Here is a 7,622-nt window from a genome sequence, read left to right as displayed (position 1 = left end):
CCTCCTCGGGACAGGCTCTCAGACACCTGCTCCCAAGATGTCTGGTGCCCCAGGCCCCACCTGGCCTCCCCCTCACCCGTCCCCGCCCCATGCCTGGGATAGCAGCTGGGTGGCAGGTAGGAGGAGAGAGGGTAGAGAGCCCGATTGGTGCCGTCAGCATCCACTCCCAAGGGGGCCCGGGTGCAGGCTGCTTGAGCTCAGGTGCGCACACCCTGGGAAATTTCAGGGCAGGCTGTGTGGTAGCTGCCCTGCCCTGGAGTTGGCATTGCCACGACATGTCCAGGCAGCTTAGCAGAGGCTGCATCCTGGGGGAGATGAGCCTCTCGTCCACCCCGGATCCAGGTACCTAGCATGCCCTGGTGCACAGGTTTAAGGACCCCCAAGCGTCGTCCATCTGCCGTGGATTAGGGAGAGACACCGGTGGGAAGCAGAGCTCGACCTGCTCAGAGCTCACCCCCAGTCTCAGTGCAGCGGCTAGGCAAGGTGGCTGGTGGGAGGGGAAACCTGGTAGCCATCAGGCCCAAGTGCAGGCAGTAAAATTTGTGTTAATAATATAAACCTTGAATTTTTTCTCTATCATGACCTTACATAGCAAAAAGAAGCCCCATGACAAGTCAAGAGAGAAACTGAGAAAGATAGAGTTTTATATTTGAGTACTGTTTTCCCTGTTTTTTAAGCAAGGTTCTCCTCATTTTTATGTTACACTGGGCCCTGCAAGTTATGACTGAATACCTCCTCTAGGCCAGGCATTGCACTAGATGTTTTTACACAAATGATCTCATCTGACTTCCCTGGTAATTCTGCCCTAATGGCACTGTTCTTAGAGCCGAGGGAGGGCATCCTTGAGCAAGCATGATGGCTGAGGAGGGATGGGAACTCAGGTCTGTTCTTTTCCTGGAAGCACCTTGAAGTTCTCCAGGCAGCAGAGATGATGCGGTTTCTTGAAATAAGCCTTTATGTTAGTATCAGCGCTTATCAACTTCAGTAGCTACTGATCTCTAAATAGTTCTGTTCTTAATTCTTTCCTTTAAAAAACATAAGGGCTCAGATATTTCGAGAGGCAGGGGGGCTTTGCAGGTGGCCCAGTGCTACAAGATCCAGAACGGTAGGTGTTTGTGGTTGGAGAGAGGATAGGCAAGATGGCCTGATCTGCCCTCACTTCTCTCCAGTGGGATGCCGGGAAATGGTAAACAACCAGCTCTTACTCAAAATTAAAAGCTTCTTCTGTGGCATTTGCCAGTCTTCATGGTGTAAATCCTCTCACCGTAGCTGATTTTAAGCTCCCAACGTGATGAGGAGTTGGGAAGAGGTGCGTGGCAATACAGCATTATATGGCGTTTCCATGGTACAGATGTAAGACCTAAAACCTGCTCAATATCGTAGATACTCTAAAATATAGTACAATACTTAGTGAATTATTTTGTTTTCACTGTCATTTATGTAATTGTATGTTTATTTAATTCTTTTCATATTTCAAGTGTTTAATTTTTAAAAGTTTATTTATTTTTGAGACAGAGAGAGACACACACACACAGAGTGTGAGCAGGGGAGGGGCAGAGAGAGAGGGAGACACAGAATCCAAAGCAGGCTCCAGCCTCCGAGTTGTCAGCACAGAGGCCGACATGGGGCTTGAACTCAGTAACCATGAGGTCATGACCTGATCTGAAGTCAGACGCCCTTCAAGTTTTCATTTCAATTCTAGTTAGTTAACATATAGTGTAATATTGGTTTCAGGAGTAGAATTTAGCAATTCATCACTTCCATACAATCCCCAGTGCTTCATTCTTCATAATGGCTGTATTTAAATCACCCAGCTCACACAATCCTGAAAACGTAACAATCAGCTCTCGTGAGCCAGTGTGAGCTAGTATAAGCAGCGTGGGCTGATAGGACGTGATATGAGCCAGTGGAGGCCAGCTGTAGCACAACGTTGCTTCTGAGGAGCTGAGGAAGGCCGTCCTGTCCCTTGAGCCAATTTTCTTTCTTGTTACGAACATCCCAGGGCAGAGATAGAACCCCAGAGTGGGAAGGGCTCTGGGAAGCTGCTGGGTCCCTGCCCACTTTACAGATATGGAAATGGAGTCCCAGAGGATGCAAGGGGCTTGCCCTCGGTACGCTGGATACTTGTGGACCTCCAGGGTCTTGGACACCCTGCATGTCTTTTCCCCCACACAGTCAAGACAGTTTCTGAGTGTCGATTCTATACCAGGCAGACCTGGGTCTGAGTCTTGACTCCGCCATTTAGTAGCTGCATGACAGGTCACTTCAGTTCTGGGAGCCTCAGTCCTTCTTTTCTTATATGGAGAAAATAGTGCTTTTCTTGGGTGGTTGCTGTGAGACTTTGACGGGGTGATGTATGTGCCTGGCCTGGGGCAAGGGTTTACTGAATGTGGAGGGAAGAGAGGCACCCGTGGGAACATCTGCTTGTTGCTGTAGCTTGCCCAGCATCCTGGGCTGCCCTGAACTATGTGGGGTGAAGGTGCTAGAACCCACTCATCTTGCTATGCCTGCCAGGGACTGACAGCTCCTGCTCGCAGCTGCCCCGGGGCCTAAGGTAGTCTCTCCTCCTTTCTGCCTAACGCTGGGCCCCATCATCTTATCACTGGAGCGGGGCCTGGCACTGGCCATGTTCCTGAAGGCGCTGCCCGTTCTCCTCGACCACGCAGCTCCTGCTGGGGGTGTTCAGCCACATGCTTCCCTAGAGATGGGCAGTCTGGATTGGGGCAGCATGCCCTTTGTCCTTAACCCCCCTGCTGTGGCCCAAGTGGCCCATCCCTGGCCAACTCGGACAGCCAGTGGCCCCAGTGCTTAGCGTGTACACCATGGGTACTCCACCTGTCCTGTTGCCAGGCCTGGGAAACCCAGGGAAGGTGAGTAAGCCAGCATGTACTGTGCCTGCACTGTGGCCGGGACTGCCCGAAGCCCAGCTTTTTGGAAAAGCACATCCAGTCCTACACACACAAGAGACCCTTCCTGTGTGACACCTCTAGCCTTGCCTTTATGACCCAGAGCAACACATATAAGTACAGGCAGATCCAGACACATCTCAGCAAGTCCCAACTGTCCTCTGAGTCTGAGGGGAGTGGGACAGCCTGCTAGTGGAGGGAGGTAAGTCTGGAGAGACCCTCAGAAGAGAGGGAAGGTGATGGGGCATAAAGCAATTTCCTTCTCCAGGTACCCAGGGTATTGGGCTGGACCCAAAGTCCACCATGCATTTGTCCCTTGCTGCTAAGAGCCTAGACATGAATCAGAAACTGTTTCCTGTCCAGGTCCACATTTAGAGACTGCTAACAGGGAAGCCCCTTTGGACTCCAAAACATGGCTTTCCCTGGGTTCCTGCCGGCATAAAATGCCAGAGTAGAAGTCTCTGACTGCCATTAAGCTTGGGCTGCTGCAGTGACAGCAGGCACTCTCCTTGGAGAAGTCCCAGAACACCAAGGCCTCTGAGGACAGGCTGAGAAAGTGTGAGAGCACAGTCTCAGGCTATCTGTCCCCCTCCAACAGCGCAGGGTTGCTGCTCGTTCCCGCCAAGTACCCCGTGCCTACAAGGACTCCATCCGTTTTGACATCTGGGCCCTGAGCTCAGTGGAGGAAGCACACCACCCTCTCCACAGCCCCTTCCGCCTTCACTCCTCTGGATAAATCTAGGCCCCTCTTCTTTTACTCTGTTTCCACTCAGTTTGCCACCACTGCAAAATGTATGCTGATCATCAGGAGCAACTTGCTGCTTTTTATTAAGAGCAGCAGAGCACAGCACGAAGAGGGCCAGAGCCTGTGAAAGCCTGCCCCAGGAAGCAGAAGCTTCTGAGCCCCAGACACTACCTGGCCCTCTTGGGCTACAGCTTGGAGACAACCTTAGTAGGTGTCCCCAACTGTCCCCCTTGAGCCCATGATGCCACAGATGACCTGCCTTTTAACCTGATGGAGATATCCTGACCACCACAGAAAGCTGAGATGGAAAGAGAAACGCCACAGGGGAGGAGGCTGCCGGCCAATGTGGCCAGTAAAAAAAGTATAGCCGGGAGGAACTGAAGGTGTGTTCCCAGGAGAAGTGGTAAGATGTTGAAGAGCATCCACTAGAAAATGAAAGGCTGACACCATGGAGGCAAGAAGATGAAGGAGGTGAGGATGGGCAGTGAGATACAACTGCACCTGCCTCCACAGGAAGAAGCAGTAGGGAAGGAGGGGAGGCAAGTGGGTGCAGCCCAGCCAGGGGATAGGAGGACCCATCTGTGTGATGCCATTTTCCCTCCCGACACCATTTCTGTTGGGGAAGATGGGGCTTTACGAAAGTCAGCCAGCCCAAGAAGTCTCTTTGGTGACTGAGTCTCCCAAGCAGAAGGCTAGAGCAGCCAGAACAGAAACTGGTGACCAGCCCAGGGAGAACAGAGCCATGTCATTTCCCCCCATCCTAAACTGCAGAGACCCCCTGCCAATCTGGACAGTAAGAGTCCTCTGATTCCTCCATATGGGAGGGTGGAGCCAGAGTATCAGCTGCCACCAGCACCTGGCCTTCAAGAAAGGTGACGCAGAAGCCCTGAGGCTGGTTTTGCCAGACCCCAAGCAGGAAAGAGGCCTCCATGGTGATGACAGGAAGGAGATCTATCAGGGGGCCCAAGACATCCCCAGGTTGCCCAACTGTAGTTCCAGCAAATTCTATCCCATGGAGGATAAGCTCCCTTCAGAAAAGAAGAAACTGAAGTGGACTTGCTGAGCAGCCAGGAGAAGCTAGATGTCCCCAAACCAGGGGACACGATCCCAGGGAGACCATGATCCCAAGGAGAAACGGAGTGCTGACTACATGGAGTGAGTGAGACAGGTTGGCAGATGTGCCCTTGGAGTGCTCTGGTGTTTCCTTAGCTTCTCTGTGGGCCGTCCTGAGACATGTAGGGCCGAGGGCAAAGGAACCCCAGTTTCAGTGTGGGCTGTGGTTACCAGCCAGTGTCTCAAGACCTAGGTGGAAGTGGCTCCCTGCTGGCTGCCTAGCCTTGATTTCCTGGTTTGCTCGCTTCACTGGAAGACCATGCCTGTTCCCTGAAGTACCTCCTCAGGTTACCTCAGCAAGAGACCCACTCACCACTGCCAGGATTCTTTCCGTGGGAGAAGGTGGCTTAAGGAATAAGGCCAGGTCAGGGCCAGGGCCCAGTTTCATGGACATGTGATCTGTGCAGTCACCCAGGACCATGGTGTCAGAAGGGCACCTTGCTTGGTTTAACACTCTGCTGGTGGGGTCTTGGGATTCTTAACAATTTTTGAATAAGAGACTCTCCATTTTCATTCTGTACTGGGCTCCCCAAATTATGTAGTTGGTCTGATAAGTGGGGATGGGAACCACTTCACAAATAAGAGGTCAGCCTTAGCTAAGAACAGACAATTCACTTGTAGTAGAGGAAGGGAAGGCACAGTCACAGGTAGGTTGTGGCTGTGGTAGTGGGAACCCGAGGGACTATTCTGTGACTGCTGTTGCATTTCCAGTGGAATAAGAACCGAGGTCTCAGTGAGACCTCAGTGAGAGTGAAGGAGGAGGAGAAGTTTTTGTGGTTTGAGCAAACAAGATAAGGTATGGAATCGTAGTCTATGAGAGTGGGCTGATTGAGTCCTTCCCAACAGCTGGGATGATTCATGAGCCCCCTCATGGGGCACTATGTTTAGAGGGTCTGAGAGGGTCAACTGGCTAGAAGGACTTCTATCCCACCCAATAAACAGGCTTTTGGAGCCAACCTTGACAACCGTTGTCCAGTTTGGGGGAGGAGCTTAAAAAACAGGCCCACCCAACTGAGGTGGGGGCTGATAGAGCTGTTCTAACAGCCTCCAATAGTCCCTGAATGGGGAAAAAAAATAATGGTCTGAAGTCTAGGTGATCAAAGATAAATCACTGAAACTGCTCTTATGAAGGATGTTAATGGCCTCTCTGTTACCAAATCCCATGGTCAGTTCTTAGGCCTCATCCTGCTTGAACCATCAGCAATAGAAACAATGTTGATCACCATCCCTTCCTTAAACTCTTTATTTGGTGCCTGAGATACCACCCTCTCTTGGTTTGCCGTTTTCTTACTGGCTTCTCCTTCCCACCCACCTCCCCTATACTTCCTTATCTTCCCAACCTCTAAGCTTTGGAATACCCTCAGACTTGGTCTTCATGTTTCTTCTCATTTTCTCTCACTCCCTAGGTGATTTTATCCAAGCCTATGGCCGAAAACACCACCTGTATACTCATGCTTCCCAAATTTGCATCCCTAGCTCAGCCCTCTCTTCTAAACTCCATACTTATATATCCACCTGCCTACTGGTCATCTTGATTAGGAGGTCTAATACACATATCAACTTGACATATCTAAAACAGAGCTACTGATATCTCTTACAAACCTTCTGCCCTACAGACTTCTTCCTCTCAGTGAACACCAAAAGCTCTGCTACTGCTGTGTCCCAGAAAGATAGATCCTTCTACCATCAACCACTCCTCAACCAACTCCCCATGGAGCTCACCCACTCCCACTTTAAATTCCAATTGGTAGAGCCTACATTGCGTGCCTGCTCCCCAGCTACAAGGGAGGCTGGGAGAATGAATTCTGACTTTGACCTTGAAAAGGGAAATTCTCCAAACATAGGCAGAGTTTTCAAAGATGCTGAGTAGCCACAACTTATGATTTCCTCATATTTTGTGAGGAAATATCAGTACTAACTCTTTCTAGAGTTTTCTGATGTTCATCTATTTTATACCTGAATCTACTACATCCAGACCAGTAACTTTTTTTTTTACCTTGAGCAGTTTGCTTTAATCAAGTCTATCTAATAACTCTCAAGCTTTTAATAATCTTTTAAATATCAATTTAGGTCACATCTAATTAGGTTACAGAACTCTGATAACAACTATATGCATAAACAGGTTTGGGAACAAATTTACCTCGTTCTTGGCTAAATATACAACTCAGCCAGTGGTAACAAAAGTATTCTGGCATTTTACAGAGTAGTCTTCTATCCCTGAGCAGTTTTAGGACCTGGGCATCAATATTGTTTCCAGTGGTGAGTATTGGTTAGTAAGGTGAATCAAGTAAGCAGAGACGGGTTAAGAGAACTTCTGTGTGCTTTACGTATTACTATTGTGAATGATGACTTCATGTTTAGTGTCTATCCGGATTCCCTTTTGACATTGAACACATTGGGCTCTTATATGTTTCCTGCCCCCACACTTAGGGAAAGGCTGGTTCTTCTCTCTTCCAGACACATCAGTCTGTTGTTGACACATCATTCTGTTGCCCTCTAGAAAAATAAGTTGCACCTTCAGCCCAGTTCTGAAAGTCTGACTGCAAGGAGGAATAAATTTTATAGATAGATAGATAGATAGAATCAAATATTACATATATCAACTATTAAATATATATGTATCAACTAACCAGACACTTTTGCGAGTGAGCAAAGGGGGCACTATTAAAAACTAGGATGGGACAGTAAGTGTTAACAACTGAGGTATTTTGTCTTGGTAAAGTGAAACATCTGATAACCCTGATGCATAGATGCTCATGCAATGGTAATCTTTTCCAAAGTTCACAGAGAGGCTCCTAGGGATTGTCAACATGGTGAATTTTGTTTATTATATGTCATATGGGTAATGCAGTGATTTT

At 49.0% G+C, this 7,622-nt stretch overlaps 1 pseudogene; it reads left to right on the top strand.

The window, feature by feature from the left end:
* Positions 1-275: 275 nt before the first annotated feature.
* Positions 276-3,642, top strand: LOC122477744 (annotated as a pseudogene).
* The last annotated feature ends 3,980 nt before the right edge of the window (positions 3,643-7,622 follow it).

This window comes from Prionailurus bengalensis, chromosome X (genome assembly GCF_016509475.1).
Source record: "Prionailurus bengalensis isolate Pbe53 chromosome X, Fcat_Pben_1.1_paternal_pri, whole genome shotgun sequence".
NCBI classification, from domain to species: Eukaryota; Metazoa; Chordata; class Mammalia; order Carnivora; family Felidae; genus Prionailurus; species Prionailurus bengalensis.
This window is presented reverse-complemented; position numbering and strand designations above follow the sequence as displayed.